Source organism: Heloderma suspectum, chromosome 1 (assembly GCF_057233095.1).
Source record: "Heloderma suspectum isolate Gila_16-S chromosome 1, 16-S_ref, whole genome shotgun sequence".
Taxonomy (NCBI): Eukaryota; Metazoa; Chordata; class Lepidosauria; order Squamata; family Helodermatidae; genus Heloderma; species Heloderma suspectum.
Genome location: NC_139458.1, coordinates 380624415 through 380640646, shown reverse-complemented (window position 1 = coordinate 380640646; position 16232 = coordinate 380624415). Strand labels below are relative to the sequence as shown.

The following is a 16232-nucleotide window of genomic DNA, read 5'->3' as shown; positions in this document are numbered from 1 at the left end:
AGAAGCAAAAACAGAGATTCTTTGTGACATTTCCTCCCTTTGTCTCCTTCCTCAGATCTCAAGCAATTAAAGACTAGGGTTGGGTTGCTAGCTCCATAGTTTGGTGCCAATTTTTTTTTTTTTTTTTTACAGCTTTTAGTTATTGACCACAACACAAAGAATCAATGTATTTCTTCTTGGGGTGGGGTGGGGTTGGTCCCTTCACAGAGGGAATTTGTGTCATATTGGGGACCTCAGTGCCTCACAGGAATTTAAAACGTCTAATGCCTCCATGATGATCTCACTGGAGGAAACTACTTCTAGGTAAGAAGTGAACTTCCTGATGAAGACAACACAGTGATACTATGGAGAAAATAATGAGATTTTGGATCTTTACATTTTGACGTATGGATGGATGTGGTCACTCTGTTGTTGCCAGAGGGACCTACTTGAAAAGAGAAAAGGACTGTTCAGAAATTAGCGGCAGCCTGTCATATACTGGAGACTATGGCGATTCAAGTTTTGCCCCAGACCTTTTGTGTGACTTTGAACAAGATGTTAAGTATCTATTTCCCTTGGGTCTCCATTTTGCTAATGAAAAAAAAAATCATGTAGATAAAATGGTTAGTCTGTGTCCATGCTACAAATCAGTGCAAGTCTAAGGACCAATATGCATGGCCCTTTTGTATCCCAAGAAGGCTCTCAGAAGTGCTGTAATATATTTTATAAGGTTTTCCATTTTAAAACGTTACACAAAACACGCAATGTGTTTGACATAATTTCTTATGTATATAGCAGCATCATTCTAATGGCATGGAGATTGAAAAACAAGGCACACATGGATATCTGCAAATTGTACAGTAAGTTTCCCCAAATTGTACCAGTGTCTATGTGGGCATACTGCTGGCTGCTTCTTTTATCTTCAGGCTGATCTTTTCTGATGGGAAGTGGCTGTCGATGCATGGGCACAAAGATGACTATTCAGCACACCACTACAAAAACTCTACTGTGGGCTGAATGGCAGCTCAGCAAGCTGTGGCTCCTGCTTGACCATTCAGACTGCTTTGCCATGAATAGACCAGAATCCAAGCATATAAGAGCCATGAGCCTAGACTGAAAATAATTATCCATATTTCCAAAGGACCATGGATATTAGTCCTTAGGCTACAGTTTGGGCAAATGATTATCTTGTCTTTAGGATTGCTGAAACAACTTGATTTGAGTATATGTCAGGTGAACTGGCCTCCTGGGTTCATGTAGCTCCTTGTGGGCTTGCTGACTATGTCAGTTCTCAGATAACCAAATCACCCTTTCCCAATTCAAAGTGGTTCCACTTCTTCCTTTAGCTCAGTTTAAAAACAAGTTTGAAAATATCTCATGTGGATCAGCCCGCACACATACAATCTGAAACTTCCCAGCAATGCTCGGTCATCTGGTGATACTTCTAGCTCTTAAGCTCCTCGTCGGGATCTGGCTGCATGAATCATGAGCCATAACTGGCCTTCTTCCATCTGCTCCATTTGGTATCAATTTGTGCCTGAAAAAGAGCATTTCCAGCTCCCAGCTGTGCTGGTCAGTCTGCCAGGGCAGTGTTGATTGGATTTGCAGCTGTGCTTAACTTCCTTTCCTCTTCTTGCATTAGACTCTTGTTCTAGGCTTGAAGGGGCAAGGGAGGGAAGATGCAAAGGCCTGTAAAGGAGGAGCGATGCTTAAGGGGAGGAACATTCCATATCTTAAGCGTTGTCTTTCCCTCTTGTATTTTGTTATGCCAATTTGTTTGCCAATTACTAGCTGAGGACCACTGACTCTGTTGCTAATCTTCCGTCACAACGACAATGATTCTTTGCTCATTCAGACATTAGGCAGTTGTTGAGAAGAACTTTGCAGCACTGTTTCCTTATTAAAATATTGGACCACTGGTCCTTGGAATATGGCAGATATTTCATCAAGTCCCTGGATCATTTCTGGTCACACACTGAGAGATATGAAGTGTAAAGAGGCGGTTTTCAACAGATGCTTGCTGAATGGAGTGCGAGGTCCTTATAGGAAATAAAGAAATAATTTCCTGCCATAGGAAATACAGACTTCTTGCACAGTCAGGGGAAATATGGATGTTAGATATTGATGCTACACAGAGAGTTAGAATGACCTCAGAAGAAACTGAGAAGATGGCAGATGGAAGCAAAACAAGGACTGGACCAAAGTGGGCAGTTGTGGTGCTAGTTAAAAAGGAACTCAGGAACTGATAAGACGTGCTTTATTAGCTTCCGGGTCAGCCGCCACTGTTATTGTTGAGTACACAAAATATTCCCTTCCTTTTGGTAATTTGTTTGTAGAATGGATACTGCTGATTGGTAATAACTAATTCAGGTGACTAATAGGAATGAACATTTGACTGTTTGGGCTTTACGTACTCTCTTGTTCATCCAGAGTTCCTGTCTTTGTGTAAGGACGTTTCACATCATGAACCTGTTGCTGGTATACAATGACTTGAAGAAGAGTCAGAGGCAGCTGAAGACAATTGGAAGAGGTAAGTTCAGTTCCCACCTAGTAACTGTAAAAGAGTATGGTAGACCCCTTGCAATGGACTATATCATAACCTTTACTCCATACAGCTCTGCCATTATGTTTGTTGTACAGCAATCTGGATATGTGCAAGGGACACAGAGAGAAATCGTATTGCCCTATTAGCCTCGAATGATATGAAATGCATCGAATTATTAATTAGGCGGAATGGAAAGGAAGCTAAATATCTTATTTCAGTATCTCTGGACTAACTGAAAGAAACAGCTGCTAGGCTGCCAACTGGAACCAGCCCTAGGGGTCATATCATGCTAGTGTGGAAACAGGTTTCACTGGCTGCTGGTCCGTTTCCCTATGCACAATTCAAAGTGATGGTACTTCCATTGAAAGACCTTTACAGTTGAGGACCCAGGAACCTCAAGAACCATCTTTCCTCACATGGACCTGTTTGTGAACTAAGATATTTGTCAGAGGTCCTTTTTCGGGTGTCCCTGCCTTCTGCATTTAAGTGGATGCCAGGTTTGAAAAGGGCCTTCTCAGCAGTGCACTCCAGTGGCACCCTTTCTAAGGAGGCTCGCCTGGTACCTACTCATGGTTTTTTTCATGCCAGATTAAGACTTATTTTTATTTTCCCAGGCCATTAAAAACACTGATAAAAGTTGCTTAAGCTGGCTCCCTGGTGCTGCTGTTTTTATTCTGATGGTGCTGCTGATTAGTTAATGTTTTATTGGATTTTTAAAAAATTACTAAATCAATTTTCTGTTTGTACTTGCTACCATGGAAGTTTGTAACGAAGGGCGCAATCATATGCATGTTTAGACAGAAAAAACTCCTACTCCATACTGGGTGGACCATGCTGGGAATTGTAGGAGGTTTTTCTACCTAAACATACATAGGATTGTGCCCTAATCTACATTTACCTGAGATTTAGAGAACAATTCATACAAAAGATCCACCATGAAAACAATGTTCTGAATCCATAGCTTCATTCTGCATGACAATGAGTTTTGTATGAGTATTCCTATCTTAACAGAATTTGATCCAAGAAAAGACAAGGCCTTGCCTATATTGTATGCATGTGAGAGAGGATGAAGACATATAAATCATTATCCCAGCAGAAGGTACCACTGGTACGTGTGCTGGCAGCACAGTTTGGACTTTCTCAGCTTTCAATACTGCCATCAAACTTTCTCATCTTCTAACAGCCTGCACATGTCTCAGGAGCTCCTCTCAAGAGGAGACTGGAACATTAAAAAGAAATAATAATCAACAACTATGCAGTAGGATATTCAGGGCATCCTTCCTAATGCTTATGCAATTATCACTAATACCCTAGTCATCCAAAGGATGTGAATGGCAGGGAACTGAGTCCTCTTCTCAAGACAGAGAACTGAAGTATTAAAACGTACTGAATCCTTGGTTCTGGCCACTGTTGGAAGACACATTACGGTGCTAGATGGCCCATTGGTCTGACCCAATATTCTCCTATAATCAATCAGTTCATTTATAAAACCATTTATATCCCACCTTTTGACCCTAAAAAGGACCCCAAAGGTGGCTTACGTTTTTATTTTCTTTATAAGAATATTTATAAGCCAGCTTTTAGGATGTAGTTCATACAAAGTGGCTCACAACAATAAATAGAAATGTACAACACAATAAAACAAAATTCAACAAAACCATAAAGCAGCACAAAATTCAATGATAAAACACAGGTCAGTTAAAAACAACAAAAGCATTCTTAAACAAATAGTAATGTCCAATCCTTTAAGCAGCTCATTAATTTTAAAACTGCATACAAGAAAGCAACCTGGAATAAACAGGTTTTTAAAATAGGGTTTCGGCACTGGCTGTGTTGAAGCTGAATGTATCTCAGTGGGGAGAAAATTTCACAATCTGGGGCCATCACTGAAAACGCCCTGTTCCTCATGCCTGCCAACCTAGCAGGTCTTACTGGTGGGCCTCTGAGGCAGTTCTTTAATGCTTAGGAAAGTTCATATGGGTGCACTAGGTGGTCCTTCAAGTAATAATTAATCATTTGAGAAATAATACAATACAGATCTGAGCGCACAAAAACAGATTCATTAAAAACAGGACATTAAAACCACAATCAATACAGCAGGGGTAATTCAGGGCAGGCCAAACACCTGGTGAAATAAAATGGTCTTGACAAAATATTTAGAAGTCGTAAGAGATGGCTTTGCTTGCTCTTTCCGCAATATTTCAAAATGTCTAACCATGAGCTGTTTTCTAGAAGATACATTCTGCCTCTCTTAAAGAGCTACTATGAATGAATACATCATGGGAGTCAAGAAAGAATACATGCGTACATGTTTATTAATTATAAGCTAACATTATGACCCAACAGTCTGATTTTGCTTTTGCTGACAATAACCTCAAGTCTGGTGATGTCAAGAAAAATCAAAGCAGTGCAAACAAGATGGGGGTTTTCTTTCAAAAGATCAAGGTCATATTAGGACAGGGAATGGCCGGTATAGAGATCAGTACCTTAGCAGCTGTGAGCTGCATATAAATGTAACGGGAAAGGGGCTAGAGGGGTCTGGTGTTGTATTTTACCAGTTCAGAATAGTGGATCACCAGATTCCTTGGGCAGGCCCAAAGCGTTTTGCCACCAGAGGGAAAAGATCCAAATGGAATATGTTATACATATTATTATATGTAATATGTTCTGCTCTTTAATGGCACCCGAAATCTCTACCCCCACATGGCCCTGCACATTCTCCTAAGTTTTACAAGCCAGACAAAAGCTATGTACTTCTAAAGACATTTTCCTAGTCTCCCTTCTTGTCTTCATTCACAGCTGGAGAAGCATTTAAGACAAAAAAAGAGATTTTAGTTCCTGGGCAGTTTACAGCAACAACCTCCTGGAGAAATGCATACAAAGTTCCCTCAAAATGGAGACAGCATTTATCCCCCCTTTTGAGGCCAGAATACACTTTGCACCCAGTAAAACGGCATGTCATGACCTTGTGCCCTCCAATGGTTAGATCTCATTGTCATCCCAGCACATTAATGCAATTTATTACTTTCACTGCTCCTCCATTCCAGAGCTGCACTAGCCTTGTGCTATGCACCTGTGCTTTCCCTACATACTCTCAAAATAATTTAAAAAAGAGAAATCATCTTTCCCGATCAGAATTCCATCTAATATCGCAGTCACATGTTAGTCATATCAGATGATGGAATTCTAATAAAGAAGGATCAGGGCCGGGGCCCTATCAGGGAGAGTGAGGCAGCCGCCTCAGACAGATTTTTGGTGTCATGAAAAGGTAGCAAATTGTTAGCTATTAATTGATTATTACTGTTTTGGATGCAGTGCTAACTTAAGTCCCATGGGCCTGCTCTAAGTATGACTAAGACTGGATACAGCCCTTTGTATTTTTACTGCCAGGGAGGGGGAGAAGGGCTTATGGGATTTTCTGCCTCAGGTGCCAAAATGCATTGGTTAGCCCATGCATGTTGACTGGGAGGCAGGGGAGGGCACCATATACTGCTCTTCCTCATGTGGCAAAATGTCTTGGGCCGGCTCTAGGTAGGATGCTCCCCTTTAAAAATGATTTTGAGAGTGTGTAGGGAAAGCACATACATGCATACACGCACACACATACCGGCTTGGCACAAGGTGGTGGCAGCTATGCCACAGAGGTGCAGTGAAAGTGATTTTCCTAAGAACACACTTTCTGCGATCTCTGTACCGAAAGCACTTCTGTCTGAAAGGTATATATTACCCATGTGTAGATTTTCACATAATCACACATGTGTATTTCACTGTGAGTCCATGTGCTGGGGAGCCAGGGTTGAATACAGCTTGTATACTGCACCTACATTCACAGAGAGAGATGCATGTATGAAAGTCAAACATTGCAAACAACTCAAATAGCTAATTCTATCTTCCAGAGAAGGGGTTCTATGTCGAGCCCTAACAGCTCAGAAATGCTACACTTTATATGGCAATTGAGTTTGCTGCTGCTACACTGTTACAACAGTGGTTCCTGGAAGAAACCCGTAAAGTGCAGAGGGAAAAAACACACATTCCTAAAGTCACTGTGATCAAGCTTTGGGGAGCTGAATCCAATTAGGGGTGCTTCCAGATGATGCTTTTATTGTGCAATCACCCTGCCACATTCACGGAATTTTACTGGAGGTCCAGATGTTGTCTTCAATCTGTAATCCTCCTGTATTTTCCCACCACTTCTTCCGTCATTTTCTAACCAGAAAAGAATATGTTAGAGAGGAAAAGCTGCACAATGACAGGAGCCCTCTATCTGGAAGCAATCCACTGGTGCCTGTTTCTGAGTTTTAGGAACAAGTATCGCTCTTCATACCTTATAGAGTTTACTGCAGGAAAGACCAGCATAACAGGACTTGAAATGTAGTGTATGTATTTTGAATGCATTGTCATATCCTGATGTAAGGAAGGATTTCAGCATATTTTAAAATCAGAGCCATCTGATAACTGGTCAGAAGACAATGGGGCAGCATGCTATACAAAGAATAATTCTGCAGTGTATTTGCTTTCACAGAGCCAAACTAGAAATGATGTGGGAAAGATCTCCAGGGCTGCAGAACAATGGTTTGGTGGGGCAATGGGTGTGTGCGTGCGCGGGGGTGGGTTAACCCTTTCCATCTGTATGGTACCTGTATGTTTTGCTCCTCTGGACAAGAGTCCGGGGGGTGTACTGTTTAACTAGGAAAAGCATAGGAGAAAAGGCTTAACTGCCCTTGCCCAGTGCTGTGGTTACAATCCATATAGTGCCTCCCTCCCCCATATTCCTATTAGCATTTCTTAAAATAGCATTTAATTTAATTTGGATTTCCAGGAGTCATGTCCAATGTCACTTCCCAAATCTGGCCGCTGGACATCATGACCACATGGGCCAAGATGCCTCATCCCAGATGCTCTGAAGAACATTCCCCTGCCTGGTATTTTCCAGGTGTCTTAAGACTACAACTCCCATTATCCCCAGCCACGATAAGGGGAGCTGTAGCCCAGCGCATCTGAAGGGCACCAGGCTGGGGACGGCTGCAACGAGAGATGTAAGTTTAAAATCTGTCTGGCACGTTCGTGGTGCGGCGCCGCGGTTTCCTCTCCCGGGGACTGAAACAGGCAAGACGCGGCGGCGAGATCCGCGATAGGATCGCCCGACGGTTTGTGGGGCGGGGGTTGAACTTTGAAGCAGCAGCTATTTTGATCTGCAAAATCTCCCCCTCGCCCAAGCTGCTGTGGGGGAGTGGCATTCCGAGCAAGGGGTAACACGGGCTTGTGCGTGCGTGTGCGCAGTGGAGGCGGGCGGCTCCGATTTTGGTGGGGCCGGGAGTCCACTCTGGGTTTCAGTCAGGACCAGCCAGAACTCTGAAGGAGCTATCCAAGGTGCTGCACCTGCTTCGGGGAGAGGGTTCAGCACCTTCGATAGCTCCTTTAGAGCTATCGAGGCCACCAAAATCGGAGCCACCAGCCTCCACTGTGTGTGTGTGTGGGGGGGGGGGGGGAACTTGGGCACAGAAATGCCGTGTCTGCCGGCGGCGGTGATGTGTGTTTCCTCTGGAGGAAGTGCCGCAAGTACCGGAGGATAATCATCATAAGCTAAGAAAGCCCCGCTTCATCCGCGGCCCGCCTTTCCCCCGCGCATAATATCATATTCGGCAGACAGGGCCAAGGAACGCCCCCCTCTCCCCCCCGCGCGGTGTCCTGAAATGATAACAACAGGTCGCGGCCCTGCAAAGACGCAGGAGGTCTGGCAGCGCGAGGCTGCCTGCAGCCTTCGGCGGCGTTCTGGTTCCGGCAGGGGCCGCGAGGCGCGCTCGCCACCTGCCTTCCAAGCCCGGCTTGTGCGGCGGAGCGGCGGCGGCAGCTTCCCCGGAGCAGCAGCAGCAGCTGCTTCCCGCCCGGGCCGCCCCTCCTCCCCCTCCTCCCGCCCACCTGGGAGACAGACAGACAGACTCCCTCTCTCCTCGACTCCGCCGGCTGCCAGTGCGGACTCTCCACTCTGCACGTAGCGAATGGAGGCGGTCTCCTCCTCCTCCTCGCAGCCGCGCATGGAAACTACCGCGTCGCGTGTGGTGGGCTCCCCCCCTTCTCCCTTTTTCCTTCCCCCCTTTTCAATTGCCGACGCACCGCCCAGGGCTCCAAGCCGCCGAGGCTCCTCCCCCCCCCCCCCCCGCATCCGCCCTTGGTCTTTTTGTTCAGTGGCGCGTTGGGCGGCTTAATCAGACGACCATTGACGGGGGAGGGCGGGGAGGTGACCGCCAAACTTTGGCGGTCATTTCACTTTTCTCTCCCCTCCCTGTTGCCGAGCAGGAACGAAGAAGCGTCGCAGGTGGGGCGAGACGGAACGACACAAAGGAGCAGTGGCTTATTGCAGCCTTCTCCCACCGGGGCGCCCCCCAGATGTGTTGGCCCGCAACTCCCATCATCTCCAGCTGGCTGGGGATGATGGGAGTCGCAGGCCAACACATCTGGGCGGCGCCCGGTGGGAGAAGGCTGGCTTATTGCTTAATTTCTAAGACATGTCTCTATACTCTAGAGCAGGCATGGACAGAAGGTAGACCTCCAGATGTGGGGGACTTCAACCCCCAGAAGCCCCTGCCAGCATGGCCAATGGTCAGGAATGCTGGAAGTTCAAGTCCCAAACATCTGGAGATCTACTTTCTTCCCACCCCTCCTCTAGAGTGGATTGTTAGCCATTTCTTAATAATCTCCTTTAGGCAGCAATCCATACTTGGAAGTAAGTCCCACTGAACTCAGTGGGGATTACTTCTAAATATATGTGCCAGGCCCCCCCCCTGCCCCGCATCCCAAGTCAAAGTACTCATAGTATTCAAGGCCAGTAAAGTTATTTTGGCACCTGAGGCAGAAAATCCCACAAACATCTCTCCCCCCCCCCCCAGTAAAAACAGAACAATAATCAAGGGCACAATCCTATGCATGTTTAGAGAGAAAAAGGTCCTACAACTCCCAGCATGCCTCAGCCAGCTATTATGGCTGGGGCATGCTGGGGGTTGTAGGACTTTTCTCTCTCTAAACATGCATAGGATTGCACCCTAAATAACTTAACCATTTGCTGCCCTTTCATGACACTACAAATCACCTGCCTGTGCTGGCTACCTCAGACTGCCTAATGGTAGGGCCAGCCCTGAGACGTGCCTAGAATTACTCTGATAACTCACAGGGAGGCAAGAGGGCAGTTCCCTTCTCCTCCCTCCCCGTTTCAGTCAGTATCAGGAGAGCCTTGCTGGATTAGACCAAAGGTCTATCTATTCCAGTGTCCTGTTTCCCACAACGGTAAGCCAGACGTAGTGCCAGTTCTAGTTTTTTGAGGGACCTTGGGCAAGATACCCTCAATGCCCCCCCCTTGATTCTACACTGCCATTGTCACCAGCTGTTGGTGCTCCTCATCCCCTTTCTCATTGCTACCTCTTGCTTGCTTGACAGGCAGAGAGCCAGTGAGCAAGTAGGCCGTGGCATCAACTTCTCCATCTCACCACCGCCCTTGTCTGGGTCAGAGCGAGAAGTGGGTGAACAAGCAGGTTGCAATGGTGAGGAGGAGGAGGAGCAATTTTATTTATTTTATTTATTTATTGCATTTGTACCCCGCCTTTTTTCCTCTTGCAAGGAACCCAAGGCGGCTTACATTATCCTCCTCCTCTCCATTTTATCCTCACAACAACAACCCTGTGAGGTGGGTTGGGCTGAGAGTGTGTGACTGGCCCAAAGTCACCCAGTGATCTTCCACGGCCGAGTGGGGACTAGAACCCGGATCTCCCAAGTCCCAGTCCAACACTCTTGGTTCTTGTCAGTGGGCCACTCTTGGGGTGTGGGCCCTTGGCAGGTGCCCAGGCATGCCTACCCTTGACGCTGGCCCTGGCCAGATGCTTATCAGACACTCACATGTGAGTCATAAAAGCCATCGCCCCCCAACTGATGTTGCCCCTCAGCAGCTGACATTCAGAGAAGTACTGTTTCCGAACTCCATTGTGGCACCTTAAAGGTGAACAAGTTATGTATATAGTCCACCTCATCAGATACATATAATCATTTCTGTAGGATTTTTCAATGTACCTGGAGCATGTAAACAGACTAAAGTGGCCATGGTCACATCTGCTGGAAATGTTTTTACAATGTGACTAAATAAATATACTGTGGAGAATGCTTCTGGATACAGCATGGCATTCAGTTTGCGGGAACTGGAAAGTCTTCTTACCAGAATTGCCAGATGGCTCTGATTTTAAAATATGTTATTTCAGGATATGACATCAGCACAGAATTTCATACGATATACACACTGCAGCTCTACAACGGCACTCATTTTTGAGATTTATGATCTGGCAACTGAAGGGGTGCTTAAAAAAAATATGATACAAGACAGCATTAGGTCTACTTCAAAGAACAAAAAATAGTTTTTTAAAAATTGGGGAAACACCTTGCTGAATCATCCAGTGGCAGATTCTTTTGAGTTTAAAAATGGTTATGGCAAGCTGTTTATTTATTTATTAAAGCTATTTTTATCCTGGCCTTTAGCAAATGTGCTCTCAGGGCGACTATCAAATCCAAAGGTTTTCCCCCACCCTTTTTATTTTCACAACAACCCTGCAGGATAGGTTAAGCTGAGAGCTAGTGACTGGCCCAAGGTCACCCAGTGAGCTTCATGGCTGAGTTGGAGTTTGGACCTGGGTTTCCCTGGTCCTAGTGTCGTACTCTTAACTACTACACCATACTATGCTGGTGTAGAACAAAGGGGTGAGGAGAGGGCAACATATAGCTCACTGATAATTTGATGTGAATGGTTCAGTTAGCATTCTGATTATTGCAGCTTTTGTTTAAAAACATCTCATAAGTGGAGCAATGTTTGAGGAAGTAATAGTAGAAATGGTGGTGTATCAAGGGCATTATGGCACTATGATTTGGCTCTGGACAAAACTGTTGTCATATAGCTGCTTTCTCCTCCACACCCTTCTTTCATCTCTGGGTTGGGAACTGGAGGACCAGGTGATACCCCTCAGATGACTGGATTTGGCCCAGTCTGTCAGTCACTGACCCCTATTATCACATTTTTGCTAAAGGTATCAGCTACATTCCACTGAAGTCAACTGCAAATGTTAAACAATTTTAGTGGTTCTGTATTGCACCCCATAGCTGTATGTGCATTCCCCCCCGGCCCCGCACTGTTCCATAATCTTCATACTTAAAGTATAAATTTCAGACAAATATTGTAAGAATAATGTAATATATCTCTTAGCTAAGTTCAATATGTCATGTAAATTATATTAATTATACAAACTTAAACTCTAAACCTGCAAACTAGCTGCACTGATCCAGTTTATGCAAGATTTATATGTCTTTCCTCCTCCTTCCACAGTGCCAAACAGGTTGCTCACCCTTGGTGCAGAATATAAATGTGATAATTTTTTTGAATAAGCCCCCCTCATTTGAATGAGCATAAAATAGATTTGTAGAAGTGGAAATGAGAATAATACTTAGATGGTTATAATATGATTTTGTCCTTTAAACTGTTTTCTTAGAGGCAATCTGCTATAGATAGTAATGTGACAGGGGATAGACTAAAAAATTGAGCTGAATACATTTTTCCTGTGGAGAAAAAGAAAACCATCCCTGAAGCCAATGAGCCATGCTGCAAATTAATAAATTGCTTTAAAGGACATTTGAGTTAGTTGCTGAACTGTAGTAAATTGCTGGTGTGACCCATTGCCATTTGAAATGGGGGATGTAGATCTTTCTAGGGAACTCCTGGGGTTTCTCTCTTTGAAACACTTGATATCTGGTGTGATCCGATCTGTTCCAAAAAGGAAATGTTTCCGCTCTGAAAAATCTTTATGAGCTCACGGATTTGTCCTTCCAGTGAGACAGCTTTTATAATAGCCAGGAAAAGCAAGGCACAGGGAACTCCACTGAAGTCAAGGGGTAAACCTCAGCTTCCCCATTCTGTAAGACAATGTAATGTAACCCATGACACCACCAGTATGTTTTGATCCTGGACTGTATCGGTAGTATATTTAACTGCATGTCTTATATTGTTAATCAGAAATGTGCAATTTTGGAGACCCAGTGGTAGATCATTATGATCAGATGTTCTATGGCAAGATTTAGTTTACACACCGATACAAACATTTGTGGACTTTGTGGTGATGGGATAGCAGGGCTGCTGTACCCATTTTGCTGTTTGGTATTGTATTGCTGCTTTCTCTCTTTGTAAAACATGTTTGTACCTATGCATTTCCCACATAGGCTAGTGGATCCTAACTAACATGCAGAACTAGTAAATACAGTCCTGCATGCCAAATGTTATGTTACTGTGGCTCCACAAAAGTGAACCAATTGTTTAGGTAGTTCTTAAGTGGTTTGTGACATACCCGCCAATCCTAAACAGGTTTACTTGGGAAAAAATCCCACTGATTTAAATCGAACTTACTTCCAAGCACATGTGTTTTGAAGACTGTTAGAACTTTTCTACATGAGCCTGTTAATTGGCTGGTAATCTGTTGTATCTACTTTTGGTTTTCTTGCAAAAGTGAGATCCGAGCACTACACAAGGAGTGTTTCTTTCCCCCCCTACTTTTCTGCTGCATAACCTCTAGGTGGCACTGTGGTATAGCGGAATATTGCAAATATACGCAAGAGGAAATTGTGTTTTCTTTCGCAACTAAAGCACACATTTTCCTTGCTCTAAAAAAAAAAAAAAATCACCACAAGTGCTGGTTAGACACAGAAGTGAAACTGGAGGGTCACATCGTCCTTAAAGAACCTGTAAACAAACGTGAGTAGAGAATGATGAGCACATGATAAATGCCTTGTGTAGAAAAGCCCAATGCCTTTGTCCTTTACAAATGAAATGATCACTGCTAGTTAGCACTTAGTGTTGTTTATACAGCACACTTCAGGTGGCATTTTAAGCACTACACATACATTATCTCACCAGTGCTTACAATAAGCCTGTAAGGGAGAGCAGTATCTCCATATTGCAGGTGAGAAGCTGAGGCAGAAAGAACTGTGGTTTTACCTAAGGCCACTGTGGTTTTACCTAAAGCCTACCTGGCTCCGGTTCCGGTGGTGGTGGCTCTGGTGGCGGCAGCAGCTCTGGCTGCTGCCAGGCTGTGGCTGCAAATGGTAGCCGCTACGCCAGCCACCATTTGCACCTGCAGACCTGCCACAGCCGGATGTCCGGGTGTGGATGCACCCAGCTGGCGGCTCTGTGGAGTCGCCGCAGAGCAGAGCCGGCCGGGGAGGATTCCGGGGGGAGGGACGGAGGACCTCCCCCCCTGCAGATGCCACTTATGAAACAGGTAAGTGGTTTCGTACATCCCTACTTCTCCAGCATGTAAGTGCTCACGTAGCATTTTGAAACTGAAAATACAAAACACCACACCTTTTGATGAGCATAAGCAAAGCTTCCCTTTCCTGCCAGCAACACTTTGCTACTTTAGTTCTTTGCTTCTAGGGCGCTTCCAGATGAGGCTTTTATTGTACCATCAATGTGCCTCATTCACAGAATTTTACAGGGGTGTGTCCGTGAGTGTGTGTCCAGATGGCATCACCTTCAACTTGTAACCCTCCTGTGTTTTCTCACCACTTTTTCAGTCCTTTCTCTTACTGCAGAAAATTCCTTAAGAAACAAAAGATGCAATTGGTCACAATAAGAACATAGGAAGAGCCATGCTGGATTAGACCAAGGGTCCATCTAGTCCAGCATTCTGTTCACACAGTGGCCAACCAGCTGCCCATGTGAAACCCACAGGCAGGGCATGAGCACAACAGCATCCTCCCACCATGTTCCGCAGCAACTGGTGTACACAGGCTCACTGCCTCTGGTACTGGAGGCAGCACACAGCCATCAAGACTAGTAGCCATTGATAGCCATATAGCCATCGTCAGGGCTAGTAGCCAGTGATAGCCTTCTCCTCCAGGAATTTTTCCAATACCCCTTTAAAGCCATCCAAATGCCTTCTAATGAGTAGCACTAGGAATCCTCTGTCTGGAAACACCCCTAGACTGCTGGCTCCCCTTTCAGGTACTGGAATGCCAATCGCCTTTTTGAAAACAATATTAAAAACTGGAGGGAGAAGTCTGTCCCCACATCAAGTCTATCCCCCCCGCCCCAGCAAAACTACCCACTCTGATCCATTGCGCAGGGACAAGATATTGCCCTACTGGCACTAAAAATTCACATTTTTTAGACATCAGGAAAGACCTGGAAGCGTTACATGCGATGTATTATCTTCACTCAGTAATCTCCCCTCTTGATCGTTACTATCTTTGAATTCTGCATCATGTATAAAACTATATATATGTATGCATGCATGCACACATGCACGCACGTACACACACACAGAATGCCTTAAGAGAAATACATCTTGCTTTTATTCACTGTTTTTAGTTCTTCAGAGTCCTCTGTGAAACAGCGTACTTGGCTCTGTGATCCAAGATCTTCTGGCAAGCTTGGACGGCAGATGAAAAGAAAAGCGGGGGGTGGGGGGAGGGACTAGCGCATATTATGAGCAGCCCAGGCGCGCAGGCACAGCATTATACATTATACTCTAGCAACCTGCAAGTGAACGATCTGAATGACACTGCAATGGTATCAGCTCCCAGTGGCCAATGACGTACCAGAGAAATGTGGAGTGATCACAGACAAAGCCATGAGAAGCAGGAGGAGTGCCCTAAAGCCCTGGCCCTATTCTGGCAGCCCCACACACACTGTTAGGCTGTCTGTGGGAGGTGCTGTGAATGTGCAGAGAACTGAGCTACATAATATCCCATAAGTGGCTGATTTAAGTAATCTCCCCCCCCCTCTCTCTCTCCCTGCCCCCCAACACACATTCAATAGTTTTTTGACCCTGAGAATGAGCTGACGAGTCAGGATCTTGATAGCTTCAGGCAATAACATGCCAATCTGAAACAGAGGAAGAGTCTGAAAGGTTGAACCTAGGAAGTACAGCTGTGTCCTGGCTTCTCTGTTAATGTTACCAATGGCTTGTTCTCTGCTGTGCCCAATGCCATTCTAACCCTTGACTGTGACTAACTAGTTTTGGACTTGGAGCACCCATGTCATGGAAGCTGTATGGAGTGTTCAGTGAGTCATACCTGCCTACTTGATGGCCAGCTCCAGAGGTTGTGAAGGCTGGGCATTTTGCAGGGCCCTGAAGAGTGGCAAAAGACCCACTTCTAATTCCATTGCATGGGGCACTCGAGATGATTTGAGGCAGTGTGAGTGAATTCTCTGTTTACATGCTTTGCCTCAGGGAATTTACTGAAGTGCTTTGCCTGAAGGGCTTCCAAATCCTGTATCTGGCACAGGTATGCGACCACTGATCATTCAGTGAAAGGCAAACATGCTTTCCACAACGTCAACTTAGGAACTGCCTTGCTGGATAGGACTAAAGTTCCATCTAATCCAGTACTCTGTCTCCATCAGTAGCCAGACAAATGATCCTAGGACGCTCCCACTCCCAGGCAGGGGATAGCTGTGCCCTGTTTGTTCCTAGAATGCCACAGCTAGGACCTGCAACAAAATACTGCAGTGTGGAGTGTTTTCCTCAAGCTTTCAACAGCCAGCCAGCCAGCCAGTCAGCCAGCCAGCCAGCCAGCCAGCCATTCTGTCTTCCAGGAAACTCCATTATGTTCCTCCTCTTTGGTTTCCTGTCCCTCCTTCATCAGTCAGCATTCCGTGCTGACTGAGCATGCTCAATACTCACCG

The 16232-nt window shown here is 45.3% G+C and overlaps 1 long non-coding RNA gene across 1 annotated transcript in view; it reads right to left on the bottom strand.

Moving 5' to 3' along the window:
- LOC146359933 (uncharacterized) overlaps positions 1–8624 on the bottom strand; it is a 33647-nt gene extending 25023 nt beyond the window's left edge. The window contains exon 1 of the long non-coding RNA XR_014786858.1: positions 8444–8624. This is a non-coding gene — a long non-coding RNA (uncharacterized LOC146359933). The remainder of the gene's footprint in view (positions 1–8443) is intronic.
- Between the last annotated feature and the right edge of the window lie 7608 nt (positions 8625–16232).